Here is a 21855-nt window from a genome sequence, read left to right on the forward strand (position 1 = left end):
GTCACTTAGGTCATTTTCAGACTGGACTGGACAGAGCATTTGAAAATACACTGTAGGAACAATCTCCCATTGGCAGTGGGATGGATAAAATGATCTACTAGGTCTTTTTCATCTCTAATTTATCTGATTCTACAGGGCTCTAGATTTGCTAACCTCCTGTAGATTTTGTGACAAAAGAAGACTAAATGACCAGGCAAATCATGCTTTCTAGAAGATATTTTATTCATTTTTATGGGGATTGCAAAGCACTTTAAGTTTCATTGTTCCTGGTGGAAGGTGTGTGTCTCTGCCCCACATCCCTTATTTCTTTTTCTCTACCCCTTGGCTATCCTATATTGGTGCCTAGAAGTTTAAAAGAAATGCTGCCTTCGTCCTTTAACAGCCCTTCCCTCACTCTCCTCAACCCTCTCCCCCCAATATCTCTTTCCTCCTTTCATAACAGGCAGTACAAAAGCTGTACCCCTTACACTAAACTCCTACAATGCCTCTTCTGGAGTGCATCACGTTCTAGCTATTCTTTTACACAGGCCCTGGTACCATGGCCTCCGATGCCTCCCCCATCTTGCAGTAGACCAGACTGATCCCACTGCATACTGAGTGGAGCTCTTGCTCACTCCATTGTCTGAGGAGGCTCATTCTTTTGGACTGATAGCAGCTTGCTGATCCAGGTTGTTGAGTAGTTTCTGTAGGTCAGTGGCTTTCCATTTCCAAACTTGGATCTGGTGGGAGGAGAGAGAAAAGAAGGATGCCGTACAACAGAGCTATGAATTGGCAAGAGGCAGCTGCAGTGGTTTTTCCATTAATATTTGTAGAAGTAGAAATCTAGAGGGGCTAAATAAAACTCCCATAATGAACAATTTCTTCAGCTGTTATACAAGCTTCTGTCTTGCGGAATGCTGGAAGACCTTGTAGTGGTAGCTGGTACTTAAAGACTTCCAGATTGAACGGATCTAAAATGAAAGTAACAGAACATATTAAACTGGTCTGGCATTTTCCAAGAAAAAAATCAATATACATTTGTCACAGTAGATGACTGATAGCTGAGATGAAGGTAAATTATGCTAGCTCCAAGAGCGGGAATTTTAAACAAAAGACTGAAGGAAATATGCAAAATGGAATAAATAAACACCACTGTTTTTCCAAGCTGAATGAGGATATTTTATATGAATCCATTTGCAGTGGTGAGCTATATGGAACTCCCAGTTACTTGCCCAAACAGTCTTTGCTTATTCACTACAGAATTCTAGAATCATTTAGGTTGGAAGGGACCTCTAGTGGGTCTTACTCAACATGACCATCAGCTCTAAGTGTATATGAACAATCATTTATTTTTAACATATTACGCAGCGACACTGTGTTTAGTGCTATACAAGACAGTAAATATGAAGGTAGCACCGACTTCAAAGAGTTCATAGTGCAACTATAAACTAAAACAAGACACCCCGGGACAACCAGAGTTGTCCATAGCCAAGAGCTACAATAGCCAATTCCCTCCCTCATTTAAAAAACTGATATAAACTGACTTAGAGAGACAGGGTGGGTGAGGTAATATCTTTTATTGGTCCAACTACTGTGGTGAGAGAGACAAGCTTTTACGCTTACCTAGAGCCAAGGAGCCAAGTAAATTATGCCCTGGACTTATTTTATAATCTTTTGTTTTTGTTTTTTTTTAAATGGGAAAACTGTTCAAAGGCTGGACATGCCTTGTGGCTCTCACTCTGAGACAAATGGCTGTTGTCGTTTTTGAGGCGGAAAAACAGCATAGGGGAAGGTTTAAAAGATGTGTGCAGAAACCTACCATTGGATTGTACTGTGGGTGGGGCAGGTGCTCAGCATGCTTATCTCATTGGAATGATCATGTGACCCTCCCTTTTCTGGGTATATCTTCAGCCAGGCCATGTTATTAATGACTTGCTGATTCCAGAAGAACCAAAGTGGAGCCATAGAAAAGAACTGATAAATACATAAACCCCAATCCTGCTCCCAGTAAAATTGTTAGTAAAAATTGATTTCAGTAAGAGGAGGATCCAGCCCATATGTTGTAACTCACTTTTCCAGCTTTTAGCCCTTTCCCTGATGTTGTTATTCTGCAGCATTGGGAGTGTACATACTGCTGTACAAAAGGTAAAATAAGTTCGAATTTTGATGCAACTATACATCAAGTTTGTGATCAACTGCCTGCTTATTTGCGTGTTCTACTAGCCATGCCTCGTGTCTAACACACATGCCTTTTGGATGGTTTTGGCACTCATTGTGTGAGTTATTAGACAGATACTAAATACAGAATAGAGAAATGAAAAACTACATATTTTGCTTGGAAATGCTGTCTGTATTTCACAAAGTTTTGACAAGATCAAACCTCTAACTAAATTATTTGGCTTGTGGACAATTCTGTTCTTAGATCTGCTGAGCTAATGTGTAACCATTAGCTCATATACTCACCAATCAAAACAACCAAATGACCAATTACTTAAGGCTACATACATTATATTTAAAAAAACAATAATCATAGTGCATTGTGAAGCCTGTAATGTTAATTGTCTGTTAGCACATTATAATTGCTGTAATTATTTGCGAGGAAAACGATATAAGGGATGTACATTATATTTTTCGTACACTTTACAATTGGTGATCTGCTAAATCTTCCACTTAGAATTTTGCTACTCATTTTAAAAAAGATTAAAAGCCCTCCATAGAAGTTAATAGTATGATCTCATCTGTAAACCTGGGCTTCCGGGTGTTATTTTTAACCCCGAGTCGTGGTTATCTAAAGCTGTTATATATAAAAATCATAGATGAAAATCTATACTGCTTGACCAGTCCGACCTACACTCAGTTTTTCTGGAGTCCAGCTGCGAGAGAACCCTCAGCACAAATTGCTAGCCTCTTGCATCCCACAGTCACTGTAAGGAAGTGGGCCAAAAGCTCCTCCATGTGGGATTAAAGGAATGTGTAATGGATTAAAGATCAAAAATGTTAATTAAGAAATGGTCTTTTCTAATAAGATGCCTTCAAGGGCACAGTACCAAAAATGAGGAATTGTCTCCTTTTGGCAACACAGCTTCTGTTGTAATGAAATTGGAGTGCATGGGTAAGGGAGGAACAAATGTAAGCCTCGTTTTAAAGACATTTGCTTCAAAAGGAACAAATTAATTAGCAACAAAAAATAGGAATACAAAAGCCAAAATGACATTAAAGCTGAATGTTACTGCACAGCGTGCAGATTTAGACATGTTCGCTGCAGCTTCACGTTTTCTTAAGTACCGTTGTGACTGAGAAAGATGGACTAGTTCAGTTCATTGATACTTAAGCAGCACTAAAGTACTTTGGCTGCAAAATACCACTTTTGCTGGAAGTTTTGATACACTTGAAGCGAATGCATGCAAGTTTTTGTTTTTGTTTTGTTTTGTTTGTATTTAATTTTCTAGGCACGCAAAGTCTAGTACATTCATTGCTGGTATAAAACTTTTACACTGTATTTGTGGAGAAAGCATTTCTTTGTTTAGAAGAGAGGAGTAGCAAAACTCAAAACTGTGGTATTCCTATTTCCTTTAAACTGGAGAACTTTCAACTTTACATATAAAATGAAGTTCAGTGTTACATTTTGTGCAAAATCCAGAAGGTGTTTTTGAGGTCTGTGAAACATTATTGCAATGTGAACATCATTATAACTAAGGCAAATCTGTGTTTTCTTAAATTCTTGACAGTCACTGAAACTGCTGTTTTGTTAGCAAACAAACTTACATTTTATTCTGTTAAACTCATCATAAGGCTGGAAGGAAAAGTCAGGTAATTTTAGCAGAGTTTTTCCTCGTGGTGGCCACTTCTCATCCCTTCCCACTCTTTTCTACCTCCTGATGTCTTAGTGCTGAAGCTACAACATTTCTTAAGCGAGTTATTTGCTAGCATAAAATGGAGGGACTTGTAGGCAAATTTCTTACCTCTCAGTTGGAAGCTTTCATTTGGATAAAGAAAACCACGGCCACTGTGATGCTCTCTGTGTAGTATGTTTATATATTTTAAGCCTCTAGCTGTTGATTGAACCACAGCTAAAGAGAATTTTCAATTTGAAATAAATATTGGTGCAGTGTTACACATGTGCACACCAAAGGATATGTATGACAAGGAAGGGTTTGACTAAAACATTTTGGCATAAGGAACTACTTGAGGACAGTGCTTCAGAATTAGGTTTGTAGCTCTAGCTTAGGGTGACCAGATGTCCCGATTTTATGGGACAGTCCCAATTTTGGGGTCTTTTTCTTATATAGGCTTCTATTACCCACCACCCTCTGTCCCGATTTTTCACATTTGCTGTCTGGTCACCCTACCTAGCGCTATACATTTTATCGACATCTGTTATGTAAAGACTTAACTAGAAAGAACATTCTGGTGCAGAGATGATATAATCACATGAAAGACTGTAGTTATGTAGCTGGCTTATTACCTGTTAATCTAAATTATAAAAAAACAAAAACAAAACCGGAGAAAGAGGCAAATGATGTAAGAATACTTTCACTAGCTAAATGGTGTTTTTTCCCCCCCTATTCCCCTAATTTAATTTAGGATAGGTTCAAATATGGAATCAGATTAGGTGGACACTAGGGTTCATGGTTAGGCTTATTTAGGGGTAGGGCTCAAATCTGGATTATATGGTACTGAAATCTCATGGTCTGTTTTTATGAGATTTCGTTTGAATTCAAATGGGAATGTAGACTCAGAGAAAATCATAGAAATGTTTCTGATCCAAAGAGTTACGGTATATTCTGACCTTTCCAAAATTTGGAGTTTGGATTTGAGGTTCCAGTTTTGCTCCATCTCTAATTTTAATTGATTCCATTTATGGTATTAGATAAAAATGGGAAGGGAAATACGTAGATTTGGTTTGGAGTAGACCTCTACTGGTCTACATTTGTCACATTGGGAACAGATCAAAGGTTCCCAATAGGAAGTTTATTCCATAATTTCCTTCTGTGCATTCACTGGCACAAACTTGCCTGCATCTGATATTGGCCAGGTTTGGAGATAGGATACTGGACTATATGGACTCTTGATAAGTTCCGATGTGTCAATTCCTATCTTCCTCCAAAAGCTTTGAATAATAACATAAACAGCTAAAATATATGTTCTCTTCATTTTAATTTCAACTGCAGTGGCGATGTCTTAAATTCTGCATTTTTGATGTAAGATGATATGGATTATTTGTTAGAATAATGCCAATTTTACAAAGCAACTAACTGTTTGTGTGTATGTGTGTATAGACACACGCACACACATAAAACCCCTCTGTACATAATTTATTTGATTGTAACTTTATATCAGGTTCCTCTTTAGTATGAATTCTAAAACAGGAGACCATTTATCCCGTTAAAGAAATGTGTCATGTAAAATCATTTGGCTTTTAAAGCTTGATCATATTAAACAAAATAAATGAATTTGCATATTTCTCTGTCATATCCATGAACCATATTCAAAGTCAATAGGGTTATGTGGGTGTAAGTGAGAACATCATTTGGCCCACAGTGCCACAAAAGCAATTGACTTTACTTGGTAAAATAACTTTCTTAACTTTCCTGGTAAATGTGAAATTCCAGATAATTATCTTGCTTCATGGACAAGACTTTATATTGACTGAGGTTAATTTTTTTTCCTAATTTTTGTTGTGGAGAATTGGCATTCCTGGTAGTTTCTCCTTCAGCCTGTACCACAGTTTAGGAGCTTGTGAGACAACTATATGAAAGAGATCCCTGCATTTGTGCATTGTAACATCTGGAGTGTACTGAGTACTGTACTGCTACATCTCTTTCCTCTCTGTCTAGTTTTTGTGGGTGTTTTTCAAAGGAGCAGGTAACTCAGAGAAAGGAAGAGGCAAACATCCTGATTAATAAAATGGATGCCTTTTACAAAAAAATGCTTCTACCTCCAGAAACCTGCCTTAAAAACCTATTTTAAGATAACAAAAGAAAATGAATTTGTGGATTCCTTGGTTATGAATGGGAGGAGCATTACAGGCTGGAAGGACACAGGTTTTGCAGGTCAAAATTGTGATGCTTGGCAGACCCACATGGGGAAGCTTGTACAATAGTGTTAACCCCTTCCTGGTTAAATCCCATTGAAGTCAGCAAGTCAGTGGTGTTACACGAGATGTCATTTTGGCTCTGGCTCTTTGCTTTGTACTTGGCTTTACCCACAACTGTTAGTTCCTTACTTTCATTAGAGTAGTATTCACACATGCTATTTAGTGGGGAAATAGATGAAAACCAAATAGAAGTGCAAATTATATTTAATCATTCGTTTTTAGCTTCCCCATCCACTGGGATGTACGCATTATTGTTGAGCATTTTCTGAAACACCAGTTAGCTAATGGCCAAACTGGCAAAATTTACTCTAGATGAAAAATAGCAAAATCGCTAATTTTCCTTATGGTTTTGCTTTAAGTGTTTCACGCAGCTGTAATGTTGAAGACACCAGCAACATCATCTCCACAGATGCCATTTGCTGCATATCTGCATTTATGTTTTAACAAGTAAGCCAAAGGTACTGCCTTCATTGCAGAATCACACTATGGTCTCTATTTGCCATTTATGCCCACCCTTCCAAAAAAGAGATCAGAGCACATTGTGTGGGTTGTTCAGTATTTATGCTGTATTCTGAAATAAGGATTTTCATTAGCAAGGATGTTCCTCCAAAACAGTTAAAAATAGAGTGGTGAATGCCTGGGCTTTTTTGTACACTGAAGTTTTAAATCTGTTTGTATTTTAAGTGCTTTTAGTTACACAACTCTAGCATACATACTGTACATATTACAGAACTGTTAACAACATGTTAGATGAAAAAAAATGTCCTACGAGTTAAGTGATTTTAGCTTGACACTGTAGTCATATTTTAAATCTGTATCTGGTTAATGAACTTTGTGATCAGAGTATATAATTTATTGAAGCCATAGGAAGTGATTTTAAATATAGGCTCCTCACGTATTGTGAACAGGGTGGGAGGATGAGAAATCTCTCCCCTTTGACTTTAAACCTCTTAAGAGAAGGGAACCAATGTGGCATAATACTGCCTCATTCCATGAATCTACTTGGGCATATCCCCAGAAACTGCACATGATCCAGATCCCACAGGGTTAGTGGGGCTCGGGGAGAGTTGCTCTACACAGTATCGATCTCCATGAGGGAAGTTCATGCTTACCATTCAGATTACTTTCTCCCTAGTCCCACTCTGTACATTCTTTTGCCCAGAGATGAGATTTTGGGGGGCGGGGGCGGCAAAGTGAGAAGAGAGGTAAAGAAGCTGTGGCGTCAAGCAGGAGTGGGGATCTGGTAAATAGTGGGGAAGGCTGACTCCCCCCAAAATGTATCCCTTGAGATCTGTGCAAAAGTCCTATGGAGATCTATGTAGTTGGAGAGAGAGGCTTCTTGTGCTCTCTGCAAAACCACAAACCCCATCCCTTCGATGCAATGAGACACTTGAGTATTCCTTTTGGAGTTTTCTGCTTAACTTTGCTCCCCTCTTGTGTTCTTTAATGTGGGTGAATGGTGTAACACAAAAGGAAGTACTGGTGCCTTCCCTCAGAAAGACACTAGGTATAGGAAAGGCCAACAACACAAAACGTGTAACACTTTACATGTAGGATGCAGGGAAGAAAAGGCCTTTTTTTACCATGTAATCCCTTCTCTCATAGGGTTTCAGAGTAGAATGTGCTGCTTTGTAGAATTAAGTTCTCGAGTGAGGGTTTCTTAATTGTCAGCATCTAAAATGCTAAAATGCAAATTTAATAATTTAAGGACTAAATCTGGGGCTGGTCCCCTGCAAAGAACCCTACTCTTTTAAAATGGCTAATTTATTATTATTATTACATTTTACCTTGTACAGAGTACACAGGGAATGGGACTGCAAAAGAGCACATCAACTAAATTAGGGTTAATTAGAAATCCTCCCAAATAGCTGGTGCTTCATCAGCAACAGAACAGCATGTAAATAAATCTAATTTCTCTTCAACTAAACTCTTCACAAGCTTAATTATAACAGCAACAATGTTTTTTTTTTCATTAGTGAAAGAGGGTCATTATTAGCTCTGTCTGGTAACAGTTATTATGAGCAGTCTCAGGTACCACCTTTCATAGGTGTCCTTTGAGACTGCGGAAGAACTCGAGGAACTTTCAGCATATACTGTAGAGCCCAATTAAGGTAGGTGGTTTGCAAGAAACATGAGAAACAGAAGGTACGAGTACAAATAATAATAATAGTAAGAAAAAAAAATCTAATGAAAATTCTGGAGAGACTTTGGTTAATTATGTAAAGTATTTCCCCTGTTTGGATTTTTGGCCTCTTCAGTTTTTTACCCATTGTCAGTTTTGCCCTAAAACATTCACACTAAAGTATTTTATTTATGTATTTATTTTTAACAATAAAAAGCCCCCCTGCACAAGTTTTTAGCATTCTGCCAATTACTTCATGTTGTATACTGCCTACTGTTTTAGCACTCAAGACCTGAAATATTAGAGGAGGAGTTGAAGGGAGACAGGACTTTAATGCCTTAGTTTTAACTCTTTTTAAATACCTTTTCACACTTCCTTTACCACATACCGTTAGGAAAAAGAACCAAGGAACACGTTAAGAGGAAGTGTTATCACTGCTAAAAAGATCACCACACTCGAGGACTGTTGCAGCTAACTTATTATCCTAGAAATAAATAGCTGAAAGCCTCTTGTCAGAAATTAGTTAACACAAAGAAAGTACGAATCCTGCGCGCAGGTTTCAATTGGATACAGGAAGTGCACTGCTGAGGGCTCATTCAGAGGGATTAGTTTATTTCATTTGCAGCTTCATTCACAATCCATAGTGAAACTTTTTTATTTTTATTTTTAATTTTATTAAAAACAATACATTCCTTATTCACTAGTGTCGCAAATTCACTAGTATAGCATTAATAAATTAACAGTACCAGAATAGCATGGAGCAGAATTCTAACAGCATGAGCCACGCATAAGTATATTTCACTTATTTCATCTTTAAATACTTGCTTTACTCAATTTAATTATCTGAAATTGCAGAATTAACGGCTTTGTCAAGTGAAACACTTACTACTCGAGATTTTTGTTATCAAGGAAAGAAATTCAAAGAGAAAGTTGAGGAAGATTAATTTGTATTTGAAAGCCTGTTAAAAATGGAAATAAAGCTCAATCCGTAACCCAAAAATACATTGTATTTAAAACTTAGGAAAAGGCTAGGGAGGAACAATAAATGGCAGGAAACTCATTGGGGCTTGCTGCTAATTTGATTTCTGCACTGGTGTGTAACATGGCTGTCATAAGAGTAGCTGCTGGGTAAGGGAGAAATGGACATTATTCTTCCTTATGTAAGGAAGATTGACCAGAATTACTGGGACTGCAATGCTTTTTGCAAAAGTGAGGCTTTCTGATAACGTGGCTTTCTGTTTTTAAATGCTTTTCTAACCTTCATAAGAAGAGATGCACAATCTTTCCTTGTTCTCTTCTGGTTGAAATAAAAATCTCACTAAGCAAGTTAATGAATATGAAAAAAGAGCAAACTGAACTCTTGTACCATGCTCTAAATACCAACATCAAGAAATTGTATATGAATCAACTCTTTTTGTACAATAATATACACGCCTCATGAGATCTAGGTAAAATTTTCAAAAGCGTCTAAGTCTCATTTTCAAAAACCATGTAGGTGTGTAGGAGTTTAAATCCCATTGACTTTCAACTATATATTATTCTGCTACTGTTCATTGACTTTCAATGGGACTTTTGGTCCTGTCTGCACTAAGGGGGCTATAGTGGCATAGCATAACCCCGTAGCATAGACACAGTCTACAGCGAAAGAAGGGGTTTTTCTGTCACTATAGGAACACCACCTGCCAGAGCAACAGCAGCTAGGTTGACAGAAGCATTCTTCCACTGGCCTACCTGCGTCTACACCAGGGGTTAGGTTGACATAGCTACAACACTTAGGGGTATGCATTTTCATACCACTGAGTGCTGTAGCTATGTAGACCTAAATTTTAAGTGTAGACCAGGCCTTAGACTCCTAAGCAGCAAAGTAACTTTCAAAAAAGAGACTTTGGCTTCTAAATCATTTAGACACTTCGAAAATTTTAACTTTAGTCTAACCACACAGTACTGCAGTGAGAAGGCCAAGCAAGTTTTTCTCCTGATCCAAGACCCTTCGTAGTCAATGGGAGTTATCCATTGACTTTGGGGGGTGTCGGATCAGGTGCACATGATGAGGCCCTATTTACCCCTCCATATTCAGGCAAGGTTCCCATTGACATCAACAGGAGTCTTACTTGAGAGTATAGGGGAAAATAGGGTGCCATGGATACATTTTGAATGTCTGTTCTCAAAGTTTGAAGAACTTCCATTCATCATAATAATAATACTAGAAGAGGCAGAGTCCATTCCATATGTATTCAATTGCACATTTGTCATTGTCAGTAGAGAATGATCTAGGCAGCGTCTAGGCTTCATTCCTTCTATTGTTCCTTTTCTCTTTTTCCTTAATATTAATTGTATAACTTAGTTTTGTTCCCATTTTACTGAATATGATAGCTCTTTCATGACTGTGCATATCATTTTATGGTTGCATTTACTGACACTTTAAAACTCAAATATAAATTATAGATAAAAATTAACAAACAGAGAAGCAAAAATCATGTAGGTTTTGATTAAGAGATGCATGCCTCTTCATGATAACTTTTAAACATATACTTAACTTAAATGCCATCCTGAATAAGCACATGCTTAAGTGTGTTTCTGAATCAGGACCTTACTAAATTTGCTGCTAAGAGATTCCTAAGGGTTAGGCTTACAATAACGGCCCTTATAAAGATCAGAAGGCAACATTCTAGCCCAAATCCAGAGACCAAAAGAGCAATTTCCCTTTTTAGACCTGACGTAGGAAAAAGATTTAAATACAGAACCAAAGTTCTGGATATGTATAAGGGGATTTGAAAACACTTATGTACGTAGCCATGTTTTGTCTGTAATGGTAAATTATACTATAATTTTTTTAATCAACAGATTTATTTTAATCAGCAATTACTAACAGATGGTATTCTAAGGAGAACTGGTCAATATCTTATTTTTCCATTTGATATGCAGCTGCTAAAACAAGCCACATGTGAATTTTATTAAATAATTTGAATTTTCTATCTGTTCAAGGCACTATAGATTTAAGCCATATAGATATCTGGCTCCACCTTAAAGTTTTTTTAAAAAATCATTAATAATGCATGTGAAACTCTGCAGAAGGATGCAACACTAGCTTTATAATCTGTTGCACAGGTATCAAATACCTTTAGAAAATGAATTGAGAGTTTCATGCATGTGATAGTTGGAGCCGTTTTTACAAATAAGTACATATTTATTATTCATTATTTTGAATACCATTGATGATCTGTGAGGTTTTGAGCAAATTGCTATTTGGCATTAGAATTACTCCTTTGTGGTAGTGATGATATTATGAAAAAAGTCGTGATGGAGTTGTCTTCATGTTAGGGCATTTCTGGAGCTGGAATACTTTTCTTTAGGCTGAAACCAGAGGAGCAAGAACTTTATGGGTATTTTCATTGAAATACACCTCTACCCCAATATAACGCTGTCCTCGGGAGCCAAAAAAACTTACTGCGTTATAGGTGAAACCGTGTTATATCGAACTTGCTTTGATCCACCGGAGCGCGCAGCCTTGCCCCCCCCGGACCACTGCTTTACCGCATTATATCCAAATTCATGTTATATCCGGTCGCGTTATATCGGGGTAGTGGTGTATATTCCAAAGTCTGTGTTTTTCTTTACTGGACTGCGTATAACTCATATTTATGAGTTACACAGATGAGGTGCTGATTCAGAGCCCATTAATGCAATGGGCTTTGGACAGGTTGATGTGAAGAAGTGCCATAACATTTTAGGATTAGATTACATGGGGTGCCTTACTCTAATCCTTTACTCATGGAAGAGGGAAGTTTTGCCAATGGGATGATTCTCTTCTTTTCCCCCATGCTCAGCAGAAGCACCTTGATAGCGGTTCTAGCCCTGCAGTTACGGGAGGTGAACACAGCACTGGTTAATGCAACCTAAGGCCTCTTTGCACTGCAGGCTGCAGAATCACACCCAGCCTTGATAGGAGGAGTGAATAGTAGCTGAATTGGAGGCATGCTTACAAGGGCAGTCAGGAGCTGGTGGAGCTGGGTGACAGAGCAGGGGCAAGCAAGGGGCTTGTGGTTAGATCTCCCTTACCTTTTCCGGATCCATGGATTAAGGGGACAGAATCCTGAGCTGCTTCCATGAGGGATAGAGAAGTGGTAGAAGCGCCATGCATCAAACTTGCAGAGTTTCTGCTCACTTTTCACAGTTGTTTCCTGCACAAAGGAAATGAAATCCATAATCTGAGGACAATCTAAAGCAGGATAGTGCATAGCAGTTAAACATTTAGCATGACCAAGTCAGCCTTGTCCTCCTCCCACTGTTCCAGTTTTTAAACATTCTCTTCCAACAATTCCATAAACAGTATTTCTCCTGGCAGGGAAGCACTCACATCTCTGTATATATCCAACTAACCAACCAAATATTGAACAACTGATAAGATGTATGCCCTGCTTCACTTTGCAAAGTTCCAGCACATTGTTAGTGCTGTACAAATAAATAATAATTCAGATGCTTTTTGTTGTTGTTTTTGTTCAGGAACGCATTGTAGCATAATATAATAAAATGTAAATAGCTCCAGAACAAGCATTAGAAAAGCTTGAGCTAATCCTATTGTTTGTTTGTTTTTGTTTAGTTTTAATAATCCCTGCAGGTTTGGTTAACACTAAGTGAACATCTTTAGGTATATTTGTGATCATGTTGTTATGTGGGGGTTCATTTTACCCTTTCACTGAAATGAGGAGCTCTGAGTACCAGATCCTATCTTCCTTACTCATATAAAACACCCTTTAATTTCATGGGGGATTTGCCTCGCTAAGGATTGGCCTAAAGGATAACAGGTTTGCTCAATGTGTATTAACACATTTTCTCACACTTTTCTTGATAATGACTCAGGTACCTGTTTAATGTGCAGGGTCAGTTGTGAGGCAGTTTTAATATTCATAGATCATTAACAAGTCTTTTTGGAGACATCAGCCGGCAGTTAAGAGAAGCCTTTAATGATTGGATATACCTGTTTTGACAAGCTACTCAGAGAACTCTTTAAAAAAGGGGATGATAATTGTACCACACTGTAAATGGGAAATTGCATCCAGGCTGTACGTGTATTGAAATTGTCTTTACAATAGGCACTCAGGTAGGTGTTGGTTTGACTTCAGGATAATGATTTAAACATAAATTGACCCTTGATGAGGGAGTTGGAGTTTCTGGTTTAATGTATTGCAGTTTTCTCTTGCCTTCAGTGCCTTCAAATGCCACACAAATAATTCCTTCATAGCAAGTGCTTTTTCAGGAGATGTATGCAGTTGACAGTTAATATAGAATTATTGCCCCTGAATGCATTTTTGTAATTACTTCCCAGAGATCTGTCTTTGTGTTAGAAGACATTTCACACTTTAGTAACATAAGTGTTTGGGGAGAACACGAGCAATAATTACGAGCAGTCTTTCAGTGAAAATAAACCTAAAAATTATAAAAAAGCTAATGCTAAAGTTGGTTAGAGACAGTGAAGAATTTGTTTTGTATGTTATGGGTGTCTAAAATATCCAAGTTTAATAACCTATCAGTAAGTAAACTAAAAAAATGCAATAAAGATGCAAAGAAACTGTTTTCTAATTTTTAAGCAATAATGAAACTAAAAACTGATTAAATGTGACACATTACTTGAGACAGAATAAAGAAACTTATTCTGAGTGCTCCTGTAGGAGATTTCTGCTATAATGGAAAATGAAATGACCGTTTGATCAATACAAAATTAGCATCAAAGGTTTCTACTACATCTTGACTAAAGAATATCATGGATGGCCTGAAATCCAAGAAAGCCAGAGTTGCAGGAAGTTATTTTGTATGTGTGTTTGCCCATGGGACCTGATTGTGAACTCACTGAAGTTAGTGGAAAGAATCCCATTGACTCCAGAGGACTCCAGACCTAGTATCTGTATGTACATGTACCAAAATCAGTAAACCCAAACATGAGGCTAAGGTCCAAAGAAGTATTCACAAATGCACATTCTGGTACTTAAGCACTGACAGTGCTTGCAAATACATTAAGATGATGAGTGAAGTCAGTGGGAATTTCACCTATTGTACTTGCCCCAAGAGGTTTACTGTTGAAATATACAGACAACTCAGAACTCCCTGGGAAACAGAAAGGTCATCTAAGACTTTCAAACATTACTTTAGTGTATTTTTAGTGTTTAAGTTTTTCTGTTACTGGATATATAGAATACAATATAACTCTTGTCCAGAGATTCATAAACACTATGCTACAGCTAGGAGGTACCACTGCGATGATCATCTAGTGTGACTTTCTGTGTAACATGGGCCATAGAACTTACCCAAAATAATTCCTGTTCGAACTAGAGCATATCTTTTGGCAATAGCAATTAGAATTTTAGAAACATATATTCTCAAATCAAAGTGAGTTAAGACAAGAATGAAACCAAAGTTTCTTTTCTTTATTTTGCACAACAGAAGAGGAGTGTACATAGGAAAAACAAATATTTCGTGTGGAACTAGCTGAGTATTGGTGGTGGGGAAAAAAAATCCAGCCAGACATACTTTGTGTTTTGGAGAACCTCCATTTTGCCGTTTGCCTAAAAATAGCCATTTCTCAGGCTTTTTCTTAATACTGCAAGTTACTAATTTGATAATTTATAAATGAGATGGTTAAGTTTAAAGTAGTGCCCTCAAAATATTGTTAAATTTAGGTTATCACAAAGAGCAGGGAGACCTCACAACTAAGAATTTTGCAAAAAGTACAGTGGTAGAAATCGTTTAGTTGTCAGATTGTAGAGCATGAGACATAAACAGCCACCTTCCTCTTCATACTTTAATGCTCAGTTTGTAACATAGTCCTTTTAAAACGCATTCGTTTCCACTAAATGCATAGTGGTGATTACTTTTTACCCATGAGCCCAATGTGCATTTTTTTCCCCCACTATGAAGTTAAAAGGAAAAGTTTATATATTTAAAATGTTAATTCAGAACCCATATTGTGGTGATTACTATTATGATGTGAAATGCTGTAGCACTGATACAATACACACCACCTGAAATTCACTGGCTTTTGAATACTATATATATTCATATTTTGTGCCTAACTCACTTCATATAGTAGTTTTAAGTTGGGTTAGTGTATTGCATCCTGCATTACTAATTCAATTTATTGTTGTTTGAAAGAATTATCTGGCACTAAGCAGCCTGTCCTCATCCCTGCCCTTCCAAAAAAGCTCCCATAGCACCGTTCTTGCTTGCCTGGACAGTCTGTTGTCAGAATCAAACAAATGACAGCTTGGAGAAGTTGGAATGGCCATAGCCCTAGGAGGTCACAAGGAGGTAACAATATACAATTTTCATGGTTCAAGGGTAGCCTTATCCTACTGTTCTTCATTACAGTACTGCAGTGAGTTCAATTTTATTAAGTTTTAAGTCTTAGGAGGCCAACACCATTAACTACATGCTGGATCAAATAATTTTTTTGTATTATGATTGTTTTTTCCTCTTGTTGAGAGAGGAGAGGAACTGATGCACAGAATTCTAAGTCTGTAAGAAGTGTTTGTTTGAGCAGTGAGTGGATTGCATAGAAACCTGAATTTCAGTTGCTTCGACATCTTTAATATACAGGTCCCATACAATTTGACATACCCTGCAATTTGCTGCAGTATTTCATGTGCTATCCTTTCTGTGGTCTTCATTTGTTTTTTCAGCCATTTTCCTGTTTCGTTTTTATTTTATGGTGTATTGACACTGAGTGTGAAAGACTTAGGCTGCTGTGCACTTTACAGTCTTAAACATTCTTGCTTTTGATCCAGTTAGCATGTAGTAGAGATCAACAGAGTGCCTTTGCCTCAGCCTAATGCTCAGATTGAACTTTTATTTTTTGACATAACTTGGTCTTGTGAACCAACTCATTCGCTTCTTTTTGTGCGTGTTTGAAATACACCTCTACCCCGATATAACGCGGTCCTCGGGAGCAAAAAAAATCTTACCGTGTTATAGGTGAAACCGCGTTATATCGAACTTGCTTTGATCCGTCGGAGTGCGCAGTCCCGCCCCCTGGAGCACTGCTTTACCACATTATATCCAAATACATGTTATATCGGGTTGCGTTATATCGGGGTAGAGGTGTAGTTTTATTTCGTAATATAGCAAAGTAAAACTACTAACAAGTACATTCACTGCAGCTTGTGTGCTATATATGTACAATTGTAAGGTACAATACAAGCATACACATGGTAAAGATTCCAGTATTTTAAAAGGATTTTTAAAAAAGATCTTAAAGCTACAAAAACATGCTTCACTGGGAATATACAGCAAATGAGAAACTTCTCTGCCTACACTCTTTAACCTCAGATTTGTTTGCTCTTTCTAACTGGAGAATATTAATAACTTTTTGCCCAAATTTATTGTTCTTGGACTACGACCTGCAGATAATTTTGGGCATCTCTGTTAACATTTAAAAGCTGTCTCTGATATTATAAGATAACAAACTTAATACAGTTAATTCAAACACAGACCCTGAACTGACATTTAACAATAGAAAAACACTTATTAATAAGATTTTAGATTAGGCTTTTTACCCTTAGTTTTTCTTTTGTCCCCATTTTTTAAAATTGTACATGAAGTTTCTTCTACTTTTAAGAGTTCACTGGCCGACATGAAATCACAAAACGGGAATGTTATGCCTTGTTAGTAAAACATGGGACAGATTCGTTTCTGGTGCAATACCACTGAAGTCAGTGGAGTTACATCAGGGATTAATTTAGCTCCATCAATTTGGCTGGTTATACCACCAAAGCTTCCATCCCTTAGGCTATAAACCTTTTCGTCTGTGACTTTTTCTCCAACCACCTTGTCTGCATCTCTGGACAAACATTCAGAAAATATTTTAAATCTTGGCAAGGCCATTTTTTTTTCTTTGCGTGCTGCTACTAAGATACTATGTTTATCAAATGGGTATGAATATGTTGCTGTGAATGTGCCCTCTGGGTAGTCACCTTATGGTGGGTGTTGAAGGTGCGTCCTAAAGTACTATTGCATATATTGGGATAGTGGGGGAGTTTTGGAATTCCTTCACAAAGAAATTCTGCAGGACTGGATCTTCCTTGTCTGCCGTTGGGAGCCCCACGATACTAAAATTCTCCTTAATAAAGGGCATGTCCTCTGTTCAGTGCATGTGACTCGGGTCCCCTCTTCTGACAAGTCCAGGAGGAAGCTGTGTTCCTGTGTGTGTTGGCTTAAGAGGGTGATGACCATCTTATCACAGTGCGACTGCTCTGCTAAGATGTTGGTGAACTAGAGGTGTCAGTATATTGGCCTTTTTTTGTTTTTCTTCATGTTTTCAAAGTGACCAATGTGACTTACGTGGTGTGCATATGTTTACATGTATAGCTGTTATAACTTGTCAAGTGTAAGCATTTCTACCTGTGTCTGGTTAAACTACTTACAAAAGAAGTGTTGCACAATTAGAAGGTGAATGTAGTATCAACTATAATGAGATATACTTTTGATAGAAGCCCCACAACTTGAGGAATTTAAAACTAGATTGCACATAGTACTAGATAATATACTATAGGGCAGTGGTTCTCAACCAGGGGTCTGGGCCCCCTGTGGGGCCGCGAGCAGGTTTCAGGGGGACTGCCAAGCAGGGCCAGAGTTAGACTTGCTGGAGCCCAGAGTAGAAAGCTGAAGCCGCACTGCATAGGGCTGAAGACCAGGGCCCTGATCCCTGCCACCTTGGGCTAAAGGCAGAGCCTGAGCAACTTAGTTTTGCGAGCCTCCCTGTGGCATGTGGCACCACGCAGTTGTCCTGCTTGCTAGCCCCTAATGCCAGCTCTGGCGTTCATATGCAGAAAACTAGTAATTGTGGCACAGGTGGACTGTGGAGTTTCTGTAGCATGTTGGGGAGGAGGGAGGGGCTCAGAAAGAAAAAGGTTGAGAACTCCTGCTATAGGGAATAATCCTGCACTTCGCCTTGCAAAATTGTACTGAAAATATATCAGAACAAGCACAAAATGACCTTGCTTGCCTTTTACCATGATGACACGAAAAAGAGCGATATTTTACTTGCCCCTTTCTTTTTGTAATTCTGAAATTGCCTAAAAGGTTCTTTCCATCACTAATTTCTATAGACCAGATCCTGAGAGGAAATGTGTACCTGCATCTCCCAACTGCAAATCAAGGGGAATTGCAGGTGGTCATAACCTCTTGGGATTTAGACCCATCATTATGTGTCTCTAATTGTATGCTGCCAGTTAATGCCCATAGCTTTTATTTTTATTTATTATTGTTTGTATTACCACAGTGCCTAAGAGCCCTAGTCAAGGATCAAGACCCTATTATGCTAGGCTCTGTACAAACACAGAAGAAAAAGGTGATCTTTTAACATACAAAATATAATGCGTGAAATCCTGGCCCCACTGAAGTCAAATGAGAGTTTGGCCATTGACTTCAATGGGGCCAAGATTTCCCCGTGTGTGTAATTTATTTTAAAAGTGTCAGTTCTAAAAATTGTATGGTTTCCATAACAGAAAAATTCATGAACAGTTCACATGCTACACATCACTATATTAATTATATACTAATTCTAATTTCAAATAAGCCAAATTTAATTAATTCCTCTCCTTGGTGTATTTCTTAGGTCAGCATGCCACTTGATATATTTTGGCCCTTTCTATTTTTGAAGTACTAGCCATATTTCTAGAAAATAAAACATCTCTTATTAAAAAAAAAAGATTAAGACTCACTGAAAACACTAATCATAGTGGCAAATAAAGTAACATTTTACTGACACTATTGTCCAAACTGTCATTAAGATAGTAGGGTAAAATATTTGTGTGTAGATGCACAGCAAACATTTTAAATCTGATACAATACAAACTGGCTGTTTTCTGTAACTTTAGCTATAGTAAGTTATATTTTCAAGGCTGATAATTCAAATTGAAGCCTCTACTTCAGTTTTGCAGCCAAGTGATTAAATACATTGAAAGCAACCATTTCTAAGTGTTGCTTTCAATCGTGTGGACATTCAGTAGTCTGTTCAGTATCTTGTTGGAGACACTGTTGAGTATGAGTGGTTGAGAGTTTCAACCTTGATTCTTTCATCATCAGTATATGGATTTTTTGAGTATCCTATGTACTTGCAGCTCAAGTATGCCAGCTGTACCTAGCATGCACGTCTGTGAAACACAAAGATTTTTTTATTAGAATTAATTAGCAGTCATTTATTTTAACAAACCAGTGCCAGCAGTTTTCTTGTGTTGACTTTTCCACATAACCTCTGTGCTACATACAGATTTGTCCTGGTGTTGCTTGGTAACAGTATGTCAGTGTTAATATGCTACCCTCTCAATAATATGTACCTTGTGGGAATTCCTGGATATATCAGTAAGTGTGATTTATTTTTTATTTATTTATTTTTTTACAGTATATACAATAGCATAAGTAATAGTTTCCTAATCAGATTAAGCAATCCAAGCTCTAAGGCCATCGTAAACATTTACCACTCAGGCAAATAATAAAACTTGCACTTGATAGCATGTTTTATTCACTGATCTCAAAGCACCTTTATAAAGGTGGAGAAGTGCTTATCTTCATGTTATAGACTGACAAACAGGCATGGAGAGGTTAAATGACCGGCTCAAGGCAGACAGAATCAGTGACAGAGTAGGTCTCCTGATGCCTGTTGATCAAACCACTATTTCATGCTGTCTTGTCCATATCTACTGGGGAACTGAGCCTTCTGACAGGTAAGCAGAATGGTCTCTATGGCCATTTGTGAGACTCTTTTTGGTTTCCACCCCCTCTTTATTCCTGGTATGTTCCATTCCCGAGTGCAGCTGTTACCCAGGCTCTACAAAAGTGTTGTACAAATAGCTCTTTCTATTGTATATTTCTAGCCTTGAAGGGACACTTTGGTGTTGTACAGATTTGATCCCTCTGAAGACAGTGCCTCCTTAGCACTACCAGCTTGATGAGTCAGAATTAGAGCCTGCTCCCAGTTCTGGGTCACAGATGGTAACCATTAGGTTGGCATAATTTTTACTTATGGTGATTTACAGTCTTTTTTGGAAGTTATTTTTTTTGTAACTTTTCTTAGTTTTAATAGTCAAAATGGAATGTTTGGTGTGTCTCTTCTGAAATTTGTTCCATTAGGATCCATGTAGCAATACTTGAGATTAGGCATATTATTCTATAAACTCATAAGAAACTCAGCCAAAGTCTTTAGAAAATTCATTCTTAAAGAATGAGTTAACAGTATGGCTACATGGAGCAGGATGCAAAGCTTTTAATTACTAGCTTATGTATTTGGATCAGCCCACATTGGTTAGTGACCAAAAATAACATTTGATGACTGCTTCCTTTTATGAAATGAGTTGATGCTCTCAGTCCATTTTCCTATGGTTACGTGGCCATATCCAAAATACACAGCAATCTAAAGCACCACCAATGACAGCCTTGTTGACAGTTTCTGCAAAGGCACAAAGACTTAATCGGCAGGAGTAACTATCACACTCCTAATACGTATGTTCTTTAGTTCTTGGTTGTGACACATTGATAGGGCAACGTGTGCTACCGCTGAACTTGGCTTGACTTGATGCTCGCTGAAGACCTCTCTCCAAAGAAAAGCCTCCAAGTCTGTCAGCCCGGCACCATTCACAGGCACTAAATTTACTTTAAAAGAAAAAAAAAGTGAGCTGTCAGTGATAGTGAGGTCCTCCGTGCTGATATTCATATTCAATGTAAATGAAATTAACTAAAAAAATAGACACCATGCTTTTCTTGTCCATCGTGCTTGCTGTAGATCCTGCTTTATAAAGCAAGAATCAAATATATAGCATGGAAGAAGAGTCTAATAAAGATAACATTCAAAGGAGATTGACAATAAAATGGAGAAAATCATGCACAAGTACAATTCTTTGAATACAGAATCTCAATTTTGAGCAATTTTTCCTCTGCTAAATACCTCAATTTATACAAGATTTGTTTCTGTGCTGTTACGTATACATATGTCTAGTAATGAAACTTTGGAAGTTGCTTTTGGTGGAGCAAATTTCCTGTTTTAATAGGAAATAAAAAGATTTTTATACAATGTTCCATTGCAAATAGAAATCTGTTGTCTTACCTCACATTGTACAAATTATTTTTCCGAAAGTAGTGTGCTAAATTATTTGTTGTTGTTGGATAGAGGGGAGCAAATTCATCCCTGGTGCAGTCATGTAGTTATTGGAGTTATACCAAGGATGAATTTGTTGCAATATGTTCACCAGATCAGCTGACTGTCAAAAGGAAACATTTCTACTCTGCTGTGTTGTGTAGGTCCCTGGAACTTCTACTAATTTGCCCAAGCCCTTCTTATTTTTTGGCATTGGAAAGGCCAGTTTTAGAAAGCCTTTCTCTAAGTTTGCCATTAGCAGTCAGAACAGAATTATGTGGCAGTTCTTTAAATTGGATTTATATACTTGGACTATTTTTATAGGTTTCTGTCTTGTACAACTAGGAGAGTTGACATTCTGATTTATTAACTATCTATTCTACAAGACATACAGGGTTTAAAGATATTGAATGAGCTATAATGTTTGTGATTCAAGTCTGGGATGAGAGATTGTAAAAAGATGTGTTAAGTAAATATGACAAAATGAAAACGATAATTTGAATATATACATTAAATTATGTGTTAGGTAAAGCAAAG

The 21855-nt window shown here is 37.6% G+C and overlaps 1 protein-coding gene across 9 annotated transcripts in view; it reads left to right on the top strand.

Annotated features, from left to right (window-relative positions):
• ZNF423 (zinc finger protein 423) overlaps nucleotides 1-21855 on the top strand; it is a 408575-nt gene that overhangs the window by 171067 nt on the left and 215653 nt on the right. The window contains exon 1 of one of the 9 annotated variants that reach the window (XM_044986846.1): nucleotides 6434-6534. The exons of the other annotated variants lie outside the window; for them this stretch is intronic. The gene's annotated coding sequence lies outside the window, so the exon portion shown is untranslated. Of the gene's footprint in view, nucleotides 1-6433; nucleotides 6535-21855 lie in introns of those variants that run through there. 9 annotated transcript variants of the gene reach the window in all.

Source organism: Mauremys mutica, chromosome 14, assembly GCF_020497125.1.
Source record: "Mauremys mutica isolate MM-2020 ecotype Southern chromosome 14, ASM2049712v1, whole genome shotgun sequence".
NCBI classification, from domain to species: Eukaryota; Metazoa; Chordata; order Testudines; family Geoemydidae; genus Mauremys; species Mauremys mutica.